This window comes from Panthera tigris, chromosome C1 (assembly GCF_018350195.1).
Source record: "Panthera tigris isolate Pti1 chromosome C1, P.tigris_Pti1_mat1.1, whole genome shotgun sequence".
In the NCBI taxonomy this organism is placed as follows: domain Eukaryota; kingdom Metazoa; phylum Chordata; class Mammalia; order Carnivora; family Felidae; genus Panthera; species Panthera tigris.
Genome location: NC_056667.1, coordinates 125,442,121 through 125,457,983, shown reverse-complemented (window position 1 = coordinate 125,457,983; position 15,863 = coordinate 125,442,121). Strand labels below are relative to the sequence as shown.

The following is a 15,863-nucleotide window of genomic DNA, read 5'->3' as shown; positions in this document are numbered from 1 at the left end:
TTTTAAGCCATTGAGGAACAGAAGGGGTGGCAGCTAGCAGTTGACAATTATAATTCATACATAGTGAAGTATATGTCATGAAATGACACCATGTCTAGGATTTGCTTGAAAATAACGGGAGGGGGAAATGAGTAGGGCTAGGAATAAAACCAGATTAGATATTAGTGGATAATAGTTTAAGCTAATGATGTGTACATGGGTGTTTATACTATTCTCCCTACTTCTTTTAGGTCTGATAATTTTCATGATTACAAATTTAAAAAGATTAAATCTCATTTAAGTTTTGCAACCTACAAAAAGAAAATTGGTGATAGAAGACTAAGAAATTCAGCTTCAGCGATAAAAAAATTTAATCTTAAAATAAGCATTAGATATATCAGAAATTTGATGATATAGATAGGGCAGATGAGGAATCTAAGGTCAGAAGAATTTTAACAATAGGTATTGCTAGTGCCAAACCTTGAACCCTTGTCTTCTAATGTTCCTTCTAGTTTCTGCCTACCATATCAATGAGGGATTGTGAGTTACTACTGCAGCAGTCTTTCCCAAGAGGTCTCAACTTGCATCCTCCATTCATTTTACAAGCACTTATTAAACACCTAACTATAAGCCAGTCACTGTGCTAGAATAGTAAGTTGTATTGTAGATGTGGTCCCTGACCTCAAGGAACTCAGGGTCTAATAAGGAAACCAGAAGTTTGCTGCACAACAGAAGAGGTGCTGCATATATCAGCATTAGTATTAGCAACACAAGGTCAATGGTAATCTTGACAAGAAGAATCTTGGAGGAGAGCAGAAGGATAAGATATCATAACCAGGTTGGGAGTGGGGAAGGCTTCTAAGTATGTCCAGAGGCTCAAAGGTAGGAAAGTCTGATCTGACCAATGAACCAAAAGTGAGCACTTAGAGCACAGTATTGGTGATGCAGTTGGAGACATAGGAATGGGCCAGACCATATAGGGCACTCTAGGCCAAGATTGGACTTTATTTGAAGCACAGTGAAAGTCACTGAAATGTTTTAAGCAAGAGACCAACGTGATCCAATTTACATTTTGCAAAAGTCTAGATGCTTTATGAACAGAACCAGGGGAGGGTTGCAAAAAGAAGTAGGGACAGCTGGTGACTCTTAAAGCATCCAGTGAAAGATGATGGTGTGAAGGCTTGGACTAGGGTGGTTAGCACACATGGTGACTTATTTGATATGCATTTTGGAGATATGATAGACAGGACTTGATGATGGATTAAAAGTAGAGATAAGTGAGGGGTGCCTGGGTGGCTCAGTTGGTTGAGCATCCGACTTCAGCTCAGGTCATGATCTCATGGTCTGTGAGTTCAAGCCAAGCGTCAGGCTCTGTGCTTACAGCTCAGAGCCTGGAGCCTGCTTCAGATTCTGTGTCTCCCTCTCTGCCCCTCCCATGCTTGTGCTCTATCTCTCTCTCCCTCTCTCAAAAATAAATAAACATTTAAAAATAATAAAAGTAGAGATAAGGGAAAGGAGGGAATCAAAGATAATTTTCAGGTTTCTGGCCCAAGGAAATGTGTCGGGATGATGCCATTTCCTGAGATGAACAAGACTGGATGGAGCAAGGCAACCAGTGTTTGCTTTGGGAAGTGTGAAGTGCAACAGGTTTGTAAGATACTCAAGGAGAGTTGTTAAGGAGAAAACTGAGTGTAAGACTAGGACTCAGAGGCAAGACCTGGGGGTGAAGATAATAATTTGGTAGATTTTAAGACACAAGAACAGATGAAGTGATTTAAGAAAAGAATATAGCGGCACCTGGGTGGCTCAGTAGGTTAAGCGTCTGACTTCAGCTCAGGTCACGATCTCGCGGTCCGTGAGTTCGATCCCCGCATCGGCCTCTGGGCTGATGGCTCAGAGCATGGAGCCTGCTTCCGATTCTGTGTCTCCCTCTCTCTCTGCCCCTCCCCTGTTCATGCTGTCTCTCTCTGTCTCAAAAATAAATAAAACGTTAAAAAAAATTTTTAAAGAAGAATATAGAAAGAGAAGAAAAGAAGCCTCATCTGAAGACCTGAAAACATTTTATATTTAGAAGATGGATAAAGGAAATGTATGCCATGAAAGAGGGAGGAAAGTAATGGCTAGAGAAATAGGAAAGCAAGGAAAGAGGATGGCACAGAACCCAAGAGAAGAGTATGTTTCAAGACAGTAAATATTGAGTCCTGAAAAGCAAGTAAGAGAAAGATAGGGTCAAGGGTGATCAATTGTTATTGTTTCTTGGGGTTTTCCTTTGTCTTTGAGGCAGAGGAGAGCAGATATGTTTGTGTACTGATGATAATCTAAGAAACTGATGATGAAAGGGAGGTGGGAGAGTTGAAGTTCCTGTGAAGGTGAGAGAGGAGGAAATCCAGAGCTGGTGGCACCGTTTACATTGCCTTGAGAAGTCCTGCTTCAGAAGGGACTCCCCACCCCCACCCCATGAGTAGCACTCCCTGGAGTTATGTGCAGCAAGGTGGAATTCAGAGCATGTATACCAGTGAAGGAAGGATATGTGGTTAGGTTGGCTTTTTTTGAGAAGAGAAAGAAGGGAAGAAAAAATGGTAGAGACATAGACACTGGAAGATTTGTACATACCAAAGGAGGAGAGTTACTTGTTCACTTCACTTTTTAAGATTCCCACCAACTGAAATAAGTCTGTAGGTTTTAAGGTCAGACAAATCCAGGTTCAGCCATATACTAACTACAGTAGATGACTTGGGGAAAATTACTTAACTCCTATAAACCCCAGTGCCTTCATTAGTAAAATAGGACTTCTAAGACCTCTTATTGCAAAGGATTATGGCAAAGATTTTCTATGTCTCTATGTGAAATGGTTAGCACAGTGTCCTGGCATGTAGTAGATGATCGACGGTGGTGGTAGCATTTATAATGAATGCACCATGAAAACCAGAAAATGCTACTCCCATGTAAAGCAGTACTTTGTTTTTTTTATATTAAATATAATTTATTGTCAAATTTATTTCCATACAACACCAGTGCGCATCCCAGCAGGTGTCCTCCTCAATGCCCATCACCCACTTTCCCCTCCCTCCCACCCCCCATCAACCCTCAGTTTGTTCTCAGTATTTAAGAGTCTCTTATGGTTTGCCTCCCTCCCTGTAACTTCTTTTCCCCTTGCCCCTCCTCCATGGTCCTCTGTTAAGTTTCTCAGGATCCACATATGAGTGAAAACATATGGTATCTGTCTTTCTCTGCCTGACTTACTTCACTTAGCATAATACTCTCCAGTTCCATCCATGTTGCCACAAATGGCCATATTTCATTCTTTCTCATTGCCAAGTAGTATTCCACTGTATATATAAACCACATCTTCTTTATCCGTTCATCAGTTGATGGACATTTAGGCTCTTTCCATAATTTGGCTATTGTTAAAAGTGACATTGGAGTACAAGTGCCCCTATGCATCAGCACTCCTGTATCCCTTGAGTAAATTCCTAGCAGTGCTATTGCTGGGTCATAGGGTAGATCTATTTTTAATTTTTTGAGGAACATCAACCCTGTCTTCCAGAGCGGCTGCACCAGTTTGCGTTCCCACCAACAGTGCAAGAGGGTTCCTGTTTCTCCACATCCTCTCCAGCATCTATAGTCTCCTGATTTGTTAATTTTAGCCACTCTGACCGGCGTGAGGTGGTATCTCAGTGTGGTTTTGAGCATTACTTTGTTTTTCCTCCCTGCTTATCCATGAAGAAGTTTCAGTACATACCAAAATCAGAAACTAAAAAATCACAAAGACTTTGCTACATGAAGTTAAATCTTAGAAACTGTATGAAATCGCTTTCTTGAGTTGCTAGGTAAAGTTTTCTTCTGAGATATTTTTGGCTTCTTGTCTTCTCCCTGGAGAAACTTTTAAAATAAGTTATTTGCTAAAGCAAAGTGTGAAACCAGGATGCTAATGATGTAAAGTACCCAGGGGAGACACACTTTTATTAGATTTTCACTGGTTCACAAGGCAGAAAAGATTTTGTTTCTTCAGTATTAAGAGCTCTTTTGCTATACATCCAAAGGCAAGGGTTTTTCTGTTGCAAGCACATTTCCTCCCTGGCATAATTTTCAGTTATTTCAAGGTGTTAACCAGTAATAGCCAGGGGGAGAATTTTGACGCATAGGCAATTTAAGGGATTAGATGCCTGGAAAAAAATCGCCGTTGGCTTAGTCCTCAGAGAAATGTGGGGGCATAACAGTTTAATTAGGTCTTAGCGAGATAGCAAATATTGTGAGAGGAGAAAGAGCAGTGGGACTACACCATCCCCATCTACCTGGATGCCTCTGTGCCGCGACAGCAACTACAATAGAAGGTACACCTGGAAGACAAACACCTGCTATGAAAATAAGAAACCCTTAAGAGAGAAATCTCTAAAGCACAATTTTCAGACAGCATTTGTTTTCACTCATTCAGTAATATTAATCAAGTCATAGCAATGGTCAATCCTACGGAGGTATTCAAAGACTAATCCCTGCCCTCGAGGTGCTCACAGTCTGAGATAAGACATAAATATAATATGGTTTAGAAAGAGATGCGTGACGGCTAATCCAGCTTCTTAAAACTCTTTTTTAAATCAAGTGATTGAAAAATATCCAAGTGACCTTTCAGAACACACAATATTTTCATTCTCTCTTTTTCTTTTAATGTTTATTTATTTTTGAAACAGTGCAAGCAGAGGAGGGCAGAGAGAGAGGGAGATGGACGATCCAAAAGGGGCTCTGTGCTGAGAGCCCGATGGGGGGTTGGAACTCATGAACTGTGAGATCATGACCTCAGCCAAAGTCAGACTCTTTACCAACTAAGCCACCCAGGTGCCCCACACAATATTTTACATTCTAAACAAGTGCTCCACTATTTCTTGAACTAGAAAGAGGTACAGTCACCAAGGCAAGGAATCTCTGGAGAATTTTAAGAGAAATGATTAAACTCCATTCTTGTTAGGGAGAGTGAACTCTTTTAGCCACAGATGATTAATAAAGGCAAGATTTTGGGTCTAATCCCAACCTTCTTTTGCATTGTGCTGTTTGTTCTAAGGTTCATTAACTACTTCTACATTAATAGTATCTTCAATTGCTTGCTGATCTTCTCAGATCCCTTTTAAGTTATTTATTTTGAGAGGTAATGAGAGAGAGAGAAAGAGAGAGAGAGAATGCGAGCATGGTGGGGGTGGGCACAGAGAAAAAGAATCCCAAACAGGCTCCCCACAGTCAGCACAGAGCCCAACCTGGGGCTCGAACTCACAAACTGTGAGATCATGACCTGAGCTGAAATCAAGAGCTGGACGCTTAACCAACTGAGCCACCCAGGCACCCCTGCTCGGATCCCTTTTAACATTCACTTCAGTTTAGTTTCTAACTAAACTACATGGGCTAATTTCCATCTCATCTGCATCTGCCATTTTGCTGCAGATAATCTCCTATTTTCCATTTATCTCTGTTCTTTGCATTGGCCCACTTATGTACTGCAATATACTGCCTGGTAAGAGATCCTTAAATCACTATTTGTCACCAGAGGTAGACCTAAGAATCATATTTTAATTTAAATTGTTCAAGTGTTATACAAGTAATGAGAATGTCTTCTCATAAAAAAGTTCAAATCATATGTTTAAAACAAATGGCCTCCTTGACTGTCTTTTCAATTCTCATATCCTCAAGATAAAATTGCTCATACGAGTTAAGCATGAGTTTTTTCAGACCTCTTCCTATGTTTTACATACATATTTGTGTATTTGAAAAATATATTCTTACCTTCTTTTTAATCAATTTTTTGCACAAATAAGAATGTCTTGTTCTAAGTGTTTTTCTTATTCTAAGGCATTCTTCTAAGTGTTTTACTCATACTTAATTCGTTTCATTCTTATAATTGCCCTGTGACGTAGATAATGTTCTTATTATACACCCTTACTTTACAGATGACGAAACAGGCTGAAAGAGCATTGGTAACTTGCCCAAGCTGTATGCCTGCTAAGTGATCAGGCTGGCTCCTGAGCGTGTGCTCCCAACCACATCATGCAAGTATCATGTTACTGTATATGCATTATTCGGCAACCCGCTTTTTTTTTACTAAACTATATGACTTGGATCCCACTTAAGACATGATATAAAGCTCTTTCCTCCTTTTTTAATCTGCTGCACAGCATTCCAGAATTCAAAGCATAGATGTACTACTTTTTATTTGTCTTCTGTGACTTGACATGTAAGTGATCTACTGTTTAAAGCTATTAATAACATCCTTCAGGATGCCTGGGTGGCTCAGTCGGTTGAGCATCTGACTCTTGATTCTGGCTCAGGTCATGATCCCAGGGTTGTGGGATCGAACCCCACATTGGGCTCTGTGCTGAGCATGGAGCCTGCTTGAGATTCATATTCTCTCTCTCTCTCTCTCTCCCCCTCCCTCCCTCTGGCCATCCCTCCCCTGCAAAAACATAATAATTAAAAAAATAACATCCTTAGATGGATGACAAGTACGTGGGGGCTCATTATACTATACTGTTTACTTTGCATGTTTGAAATTTTCCAAAATAAATTTTCTAAAAAAAGTTTTCTGAAAAAAAACTAGGGTAAAATTTCATTATACCTGAATCTTTATGATCACATGTCAGAATGCACCCTGTAGCAATGCTCTAGGGTGAATACTGAGAAATGGGGATACCAAGCTGAAGAATGTGTGCATTTTAAAAGGTAATAAAGGGGCACCTGGGTGGCTCAGTCGGTTAAGCCTCTGACTTCCACTCAGGTCATGATCTCACAGTTTGTGAGTTTGAGCCCCGCATCGGGCTCTATGCTGGCAGCTCGGAGCATGGAGCCTGCTTTGGATTCTGTGTCTACCTCTCTCTCTGTCCATCCCCTACTCATTCTGTCTCTCAAAAAATGAGCAAATTTTTTAAGGTAATAGATAGCACCAGATTGCAATGTCCAAAGTGAATGTTACAAATTTACATACCCTCTAATAGTGTATAATTGTAGCCATTTTTTCACACATTTAATATTATAATAACTCTCTTAAATTTTTGTCAGTATGCTAAACAAAACATGGTTTGATTTATGTTTTCCTGATCCCTGGTGAGCTTAGCCAGTTTTACAAGTGTTTCTTGGCCATTTGTATTCATCTCCTATAAAGAGTAATTTCACATCTTTCACTTGTTTTTCTTTGGTCATTTATCTTTTCGGCCATTGATTTAGGTTATGTCACCATCATATTTTTCCTGACCCATTTTAATAATCTTTAATCATTTCTATCTGCACCTCTTCTTCAATTAATTTTCATTCTTGCAGTCAGGAGGATCTTCCTAAAATACAGATATGATCACATCTCTCCATGAATAAAATCTTTTAATTGTCTCCCAGTTCAGCTGGAAATAGTCCCACTTCCCCTCCACCCCACCCCTACCATCCCCCCGAGCCCTGCCATGTGTGTTCTGCTTTTCAAACACACACACGTGAAACAGTATTTTCAGCGTTTCATGCTTTTATCTTTCCCCTGGACATGCTGTTGTTTAGTTTATCCTGCAGTATCGTTCCATCTGTGATTTTCCTGGTGAACTATTTGTCCTTCAAATTCAGCTCAGATCATTCTCTGAAGGCTCCCTATGCCTTTCTGTTATGGGCTGAACTGTGTTCCCCCAAAATTTATATGCTGAAACCCTAATCCCTAGAACCCCAGCATGTGACTATATTTGGAGTTGACTTGCAAAGATGTGATTAAGTTAATGGGACCATTAGGGTGGCCCCTGATCTAATCATATGGGTGTTTTTATTAAAAAGAAAAAAAAGAGATTAGGCCATGTGGAGAGACATCAGGGGTGCCTGTGCACAGAGAAAAGACCGTATGAGAACAGTAAGAATCAGCCACCAGCAAGCCAAGGAGAGGAGCCTCAGGAGATAACAAATCTGCCAACACCTTGATCTTGGATTTCTTAGCCTGTAGGACTGTGAGAACTGTTGCTTAAGCCACCAAGTCTGTGGTATTTTGTTACGGAAGGCCTAGCAAACTAATTAATATACCCCAGCCCTTCCAACTCAGAAAGCTAGGCATTCCCCTTCCATGCTTCCCTAGAGCCTACTACATAGCTCTGTGGCAGCCTTATCTCCTAATACAATACAGGAGTCTCCCCTTGTCCTCAGTCTTGCTTTCCCCAGTTTCAGTTCCCCAAGGTCAACCACCCTCAGGAAGCATAATATCCTCCTTCTGATGGATTGTCAGCAGGTCAGTAGTAGCCTAACACTACAGCACAATGCCTGCGTTGTTAACTTACTTCATCTCATCACATAGGCATTTGATCATCTCACAGCATCGTAAGAATGGTGAGCACAGGACAATAAATTGTTCTGAGAGACAGAAAGACAATGTTGATATAAGTTTTATTACAGTATCATGTCATAATTGTTCTATTTTCTTATTTTCTTAGTAATTATTGTTGCTGATCTCTTACTGTGCCTAATTTACAGTTAAACTTTATTATAGGTACAATCTGAGGTTTCAGGCATCCACTGAGAGTCATGAAGCATATCCCCTGACAATAAGGGGGGACTACTGGATTGTCCTTGTTTGCATGCTTATCTTGCCACTGTTTCTGAAAACTCATGTTTCTTGAAAAAAACATGATTTGAATGAATGACTGTTTCTCAAAATGAGAGACAAGAGAAGGATTACTGTTTTTAGGAACCGACACAAAGATTCATGGATTGCGGACCAGCCTAAGCCCAAAGATAACACTGCAGAAATCCTAAACATGAGAAAGTACAGTACTTATAACTTCCTCTTGGCATAAAAGCTAAGAAAAAATACCATTCCTGCTGGCAGCAGAAACAAGGAAGTTTGTAGAAAGTAAAATAGAGAGGGATACTGGGGTGGCTCTGTCGGTTGAGCTTTCGACTCTTGATTTCAGCTCAGGTCATGATCCCAAAGTCATGGGATTGAGCCCTACATTGGGCTCTGCACTGAGCATGGAACTTGCTTGGGATTCTTTCTCTTTCTCTCTCCCTCTGTCCCTCTCCCCCTGCTGTCTTTCTCTCACTAAAATAAAAGTAAAAAATAGAAAGTAAAACAGAGTAACAACCTGCATGTGCTTGGATTAGCGTTAAAGTGCTCCAGGCTGAATGGATGATGGAAGAGTATACATAAACCTAGCAATCTCTGAGTGTTCATTCATTTGAGGAGTATGTGAGTGAGTGAGTGTGGGTGTGGGTGTTGCGTGTTAACATAGTAAGTGGTGAATATTTCAACATTGCAGTCAGGTTGCTTTGATTCAGGCCCTAGTGCCGCCATTTATTAGCTTAAATTTCTTCTAAGCCTCAATGTTCTCATCTGTAAAATGGATGAATAATGATGATTATAGAATCAACTCCTTGGCGCTGTTGTAGGGGTTAAATGACGTCATTCATGTAAAGGACTAACCTAGTAAACATTTAATAAATGTTAGCTGTTACTATGGTAAAGTATTTTTTTCACCTTCTTCAGTTGAACATATATAACAAGTACATCTGTAGAAGAAAACCCCCTGCATCCTCCAGTAAGTTGCATTAAAAAATCTAGCAGCATACAAATGGCAGATGACCCTATGTTTTAGAGTGCCTGAGTCTACTTCCTCATGAGAGTGTTTTTGTTGTCCAGAATTTAAAGTCTCTTTCAGCTGGGTTTATTAGCGTTTATGACTGGGACAAACATGCAGTCTGTTAACTGAAGACCTTGTTTGGGAATATCACAACTCTAGACAAGAAATATGTTCTCATGTAAGAATTTCCATTCACTGGTGCTTTTTCAAATATGACTCTAAGAATGCAACCAGGGTTTGGGGTTAACCTGTTGGTTTCTCTCATGCTGCAATTTATATTCAGATTCAGAAAGGCATCCTTCTAGCACATCATGGCAATTACAAAGGTATGGTTTTCCTGGAGAAAATTTCACTGCATAAGATGATAACGGCAGTTGTGCCAACCATGGAAGGACACTAACATCCAACTCTTTTAAGCACTTAAATGGCAGCTTTGAAGAGTGTACAGTGCTTGTTTTCCTTCCTGGACAAGATTGTCCTGCCTTCAATTCTCAAAGCTAAATGCACAGTGGATGGTTGCCTGGGTGACAGCCTGTAAACTAAGCAGTCTCTTTGCAGCTAACTGAAGGGTTTGTGCACACAGAACCAGCTTTAATTATTTTTTTAAGTACTTTGAGCTGTGCAACATTGGAAAATAATCAAAGAAAAAACAATCTATATCTATGCTGCTTTTAAATGGATCCCTCACTGAAGTGTTGGTTGACAGCTGCCCCAGAAATCTGCCACCAAAAATTAGGATGACGTGGACTGCTGTTTTTCTCCATCTTTCTTCAACTGTGTGTCAGCTCCCACAGCAAAACACGACATAGGTAAGCCAAATCTCCTTTTCAGCCCACTTTAGGTAATGCCATATGTTGCAACATTTTTTTCTCCCCAAAGGTTGTCCCAGAGGAGGAACATCAGGTAAACTGATAGAGGAAACTGTCCTAATCTCAAATAATTATATCCTTAGAGTTGCCGTAATAAACTATCTTTGATTTTTCAAATATTGAGACAATCCTTTCTAATATTTAGGCGATCTAGATCACAAGCTAAACTGGTAAGGGGAAGAAAAGTATACAATACTTGGTTCGATTTAAATATACCTAGGGACAATCTTTTATTTTAGTTTAGTCACTTAAATACGTGATAACTTTACATGATATAAATCTTCTTGTAAATATTCAGTATGATATATATGAGTCCTAGCCGTATTTTCTCAACGTGAAAGGAGATTCCCGTTGCTCTAAGTCTTAATTACATAAGATGTCAAATGAAATGTAAGCAGGGTAATAAGATACTTTGTTTTACAAGTAGGTTCGATGTGGGGCTCGAACTCATGAACTAGGATGTCATGACCTGAGCTGAAGTCGGACACTTAACCAACTGAGCCACCTAGATGCCCCTAGTTTATTTCTTTTTAAAACATTTTTTAAATTCCAGGGGCACCTGGCTGGCTCAGTCGGTAGAACATACAACTCTTAAACTCAGGGTCAGGGGTTCAAGCCTCACATTGGTCATGGAGCCTACTTTTAAAAAATTTAATTCCAGTGTAGTTAAAATTACAGCCTTATATTAGTTTGGTTTAAATCTTAATGTTTGTTTTTTATTGAAATAGTAGATACTACTTGTGAAATGCTCTCACTCGAAGGTTACATTAAAGAATTAAACCACAGCTCTTAAACACTTATTGTCATTTCATTGCTAAGGGTAATAACTTTGGAAAGAAATTCCTTTGGGGGTTTATTTTCACTTTATGAGTAAACTGGTGATATAAATATATATTTATTGCCTAGTCATTATTTGAGTATCTGATTTTTAGCTTTACTGAAAGACAGGTTTTAATTATTCTTTATTTCTGAAGGTGTTTCTTTTACCTGTGATATTGCAAGTACCGTTGCACTTTCCAAAATAAGTACATAAATTCATGCTTGAAGCTGTTTGCTGGGACAGATATGTATACTGATTTTAAATTTATCTATGGCCTAATTTCAAGTGTATCATTTGATCCTTCATCCCTTAGGAAAGTTCCAAGTACACTGCTTATTCAATGCTAATGTTAATGATGATTAAGTGACAGCAATCAACCGAATGTCTGCTTCCCTTAGAAGAACTTAAAGAAAATAGGCAGGCCCTACCAGTGAGAGTATAAATTGATACAGCTATTCTGGGGAATAATCTGGCAGTATTTAGTGAAATTAGGTATATTCGGCTCATTCACCTGAGGGAAACTTCTGCACAGTGTATAACATGGCCTGAACAAGTGTATTTCTGCAGTGCTGTTTATGGAGTGGGAAGTTGGAGGCAACTTCCATGTCCATAACCAAGGGACGGGATAATAAAGTATGGTAGAAGCATACTATACAGCCATTAGAAGCAAACAACCAGAGGTGCATGTAAGTATAAGGTTAAAGCTTAAAAACAAAGCGTTAAGTTAAAAAGTAAGCAACAAGATCTATATATTACAATACATGCACACATACATAACAGCACCATATGCCTTTAAAGATATCTGCATGTCTGAGGCTTCTTGTGCACATTCGATTGGGTCTTGTGAGGCACAGGGGAGCGGGAAAGAAGAGCAAAAGTGAAGAAAGAAAAAATAAAATAAAACAAGAGGAAAGCTAGACCCAGCCCAGTACTGCTAATGGGTATGATTAACCCCAACCTTTCTAGCTAGGATCCAAACAAGGAGATGAAAATAGGCGTATTTTACAAATGTTCCTTTAAATGCCAGTTGCGTTAAGTCTTTTTGGGCACTAGCGCCCACACATCTCCCATGTGATATCTCATTTTGCCAACGTCTGTGCTTCGTTTTCCTCATCTGTAAAATATGGATAATAATCTTCCTCTCCTGATGGTGTTGTTTGGAATAAAATAGATAAACTATATATAAATTATTTAGAATAACATATGGCATGTACTCAGCATTCAATAAATGTTGGATATTACTGCTGTAATTATTACGTTATCATTATGTAATGGTACTTTGTTTTTTTTTAATGTATGAGATTTATTGTCAAATTGGTTTCCATACAACACCCAGTGCTCATCCCAAAAGATGCCCTCTTCAATACCCATCACCCACCCTCCCCACCCTCCCACCCCCATGTAATGGTACTTTGAACAAAAGTAAGGAGAGACTTGAGGAATTGATTCTCTATTTCAGCTTATTCTCTATTAGAAATTTAGGGGGAAAGAATGGGTATTTATCCTAGGAAGTTTATGTCAAAAGGATTACATGGTAATGTTAAATACCAATAATAAAATAAAATGAATTGCAAGAAAGATTGTGGATTGGATTCTCATCACTGGGTCAATGTTTCCAGAAGTTGTCTAATGATAGAAATCACCTGAATGCTCGCACAAAGAAAGGTATACCCTGGAAATGGTAAAAAAAAAAAAAATAATAATAATAATAACAAGTGGTTGCCAGGGGTTGAGGGACAGGGACAGCAGGTTGAATAGATAGAGCACAAAAGATTTCTAGGGGAAACTACTCTAAATAATATAAAGGTGGATACATATCATTATACATTTGTCCAAAGTCCTAGAGTGTACAGCACCAAGAGTGAGCCCTAAGAGTAAATTCTGAACTTTACATAATAATGATGTGTCAGTGTAGGTTCATCAGTTGTCACAAATGGACCATTGTGGTGCTGGATGTTGATAATGGGGAGGCTGTGTATGTGTGGTGTCAAAGAGTATATGGGAACTCTCTACCCTTTCGACTCAGTTGTGTTGTGAACCTAAAACTGCTCCAAAAAATAAAGTCTATTTAAAATGAATCAATAGGAGCGCCTAGGTGGCTCAGTCCAACTTCCGCACAGGTCATGATCTCGCCGTTTGTGAGCTGGAGCCCCACATCCGGCTCTCTGCTATCAGCATAGAGCCTGCTTTGGATCCTCTGTCCCCCTCTATGTCTGCCCCTCCCCTGCTCGTTCCCTCTCTCTGTCTCTCTCTCTCAAAAGTAATAAACATTTTTTTAAAAAACCTGAGTCTATTAAAAAATAAATAAAACCAGTGTATTATTATTTTTTAAATTAAAACAAAGAATGCGGAGAGTCTCCAGCCTCAAACCATACATACTAAATCAAAAAGAACCTGGGGATCTTTATTCATAACAAAGGGACAGCATAATTCTTATGCTCAAGCTAGTTTAGGAAACTGCACTAAATTAAGGCCACATTTCTTTGATTCAAGGAAACAAGATATCCTATTTACCTTCTGGCTCTGTTGCTGACCTCATCGATTATCATTCTGTAAAAACAAATGCCCCCCTCCCCCAGCATCAGGTCTTCCCCAGTTGCTCAAACACTGCCTCTTGGACTCATTTTCATTTTTCATGGTCGATCAGTCACAAACCCTTTAAGCTTTACTTTCAATTTTTATTTTTGCCTTTCTATATCATAATAACCTTCCCAAAGTCCCACTGTTCCTAAAACACACTCCTTTTTTAAAAAATGTTTATTTCTGAGACAGAGCATGAGTGGGGAGGGGCAGAGAGAGAGGGAGACACAGAATGTGAAGCAGGCTCCAGGCTCTGAGCTGTCAGCACAGAGCCTGATGCAGGGCTTGAACCCACAAACCATGAGATCATGACCTGAGCCGAAGTCAGTTGCTCAACTGACTGAGCCACCCAGGCACCCCATACAACACACTACTTAAAACTCTCTATGGGCTTCCCATCCTGGTTAGAAGTAGTATAAATTCCCATCTGGTCCACTTTCTCCTCATTGACCCTGGGTACTGGCCTTGTTCCTGCCCTTTCCCTCATCAAAACTGTCTTTTCCTCTTCTCTCCAGCTCTCCAAATATTATCGATACCTTTTTTCCCATGGAGTGCTTCAGCCGTGTGGCCATCCCATTTCTCTGACATCATAAGATTCATTATTTGTTGCTTGCTTTGACTCTTAACCATGCATTTTTTCTCACAGTTTGTCTTAACTACATTAAAAAAAAATTTTTTTTAATGTTTATTTTTGAGAGAGAGAGAGACAGAGTGCAAGCAGGGGTGGGGCAGAGAGAGAGAGAGAGAGACACAGAATCCAAAGCAGGCTCCAGGCCCTGAGCTGTCAGCACAGAGCCTGATGCAGGGCTCATATTCATGAATCGTGAGGTCATGACCTGAGCCAAAGTCGGAGGCTTAACCAACTGAGCCACCCAGGCACCCCATTGCTTTAACTATTTTATGTTATTTTTGATTGTGAATAGGTCAATAAAAGCAACCGAAGGACATATAGTATCCTCTTAAACGAATGGATGAATTTATCAAATAGTACTATGTCTGGAGTCAAGTACATGTTCTCTTTGGAAAAAAAAGCTCTATGTAGTCTGGTCTATGAATTCTGAAGGCATTTGTGTATTTAGAACATTAAAGGCCAATTCTAGACATTTTCTTGCTTATTTTTGTTAACTTTTATCTACAAAGTTGTACTACGAAATGGGCTTTTTGTTCTCTTGCTTTCAACAAAATGCCAGTTCATTGCAAGTAAATTGCCCATTCAATGAAATAGAGTGTGTCTACATGCAGTAACTATGGTATTGGAAGCTGAAGTTGGAATATAGGGTCTGATACATGATTTTTTGCTGTTTCCAGCAGCAAGAGGCTCCATGGAGAAGGTAATCTGGTGATTTCAAAAATTGCAGTCTAAGATATTCAATGATTTGGAAAACCAAAATGGGATGTTTAAAATAAGGACTTTCCTGGAAAATCTAGAACAGTGGCCACCATGCTCTTCAATGACTCACACTGTATTAGAGTCATTGCATATACAAAAGTGTAAGGCATGGAATGTCCCTGCTGCTGAGGAGTTTATAATATTGTTAGGAAAATAGGACTTTCATAAAGAAAATAGTTACAGGGATTTTACTAATCAATGCTAGAGAAAATAAAATCCTGCAAGAATTTTCACCAAAGAATGTGCCAACTCTTTGTATATAGTATTTCAGATCCTCACCAACCATTTGAAGAGGGAATTGTCATTTCCATTTTAGTGATGAGGAAATTAAATTTGGGGAAGTTGAATGACATGCTCAAGGTTACACAGTTGGGAATCTATGGATGAGGGATTGAAACCCAAATTCTTTCAGGCTCCAGAGCCTATGCTCTTTCCATTCTGGTGTAGATCCATCCTTTCTTCTCCTATACCACAGCAGATCTCACAAAGTGATGGTGAAAATTGTTATTTCTAATTTAAAACGTATGCAAAAAACCAAGGCTGGTGGGATTATTGAGTTTTCCTCTTTTTCAAAATTGTCTTTAAAACTGTTACAATATTTTATACATAAAAGAGGGAAAGAGGTGACACTAAAGATAGACTATGTTACA

General features: G+C 39.4%; 1 protein-coding gene across 7 annotated transcripts in view; it reads left to right on the top strand.

The window, feature by feature from the left end:
• Positions 1-9,195: 9,195 nt before the first annotated feature.
• Positions 9,196-15,863, top strand: part of MAP3K19 (mitogen-activated protein kinase kinase kinase 19) — a 63,418-nt gene continuing 56,750 nt past the window's right edge. For all 7 annotated transcript variants that reach the window (XR_006220671.1, XR_006220670.1, XM_042994326.1 and 4 more), the window contains exon 1: positions 9,196-10,363. The gene's annotated coding sequence lies outside the window, so the exon portion shown is untranslated. The remainder of the gene's footprint in view (positions 10,364-15,863) is intronic.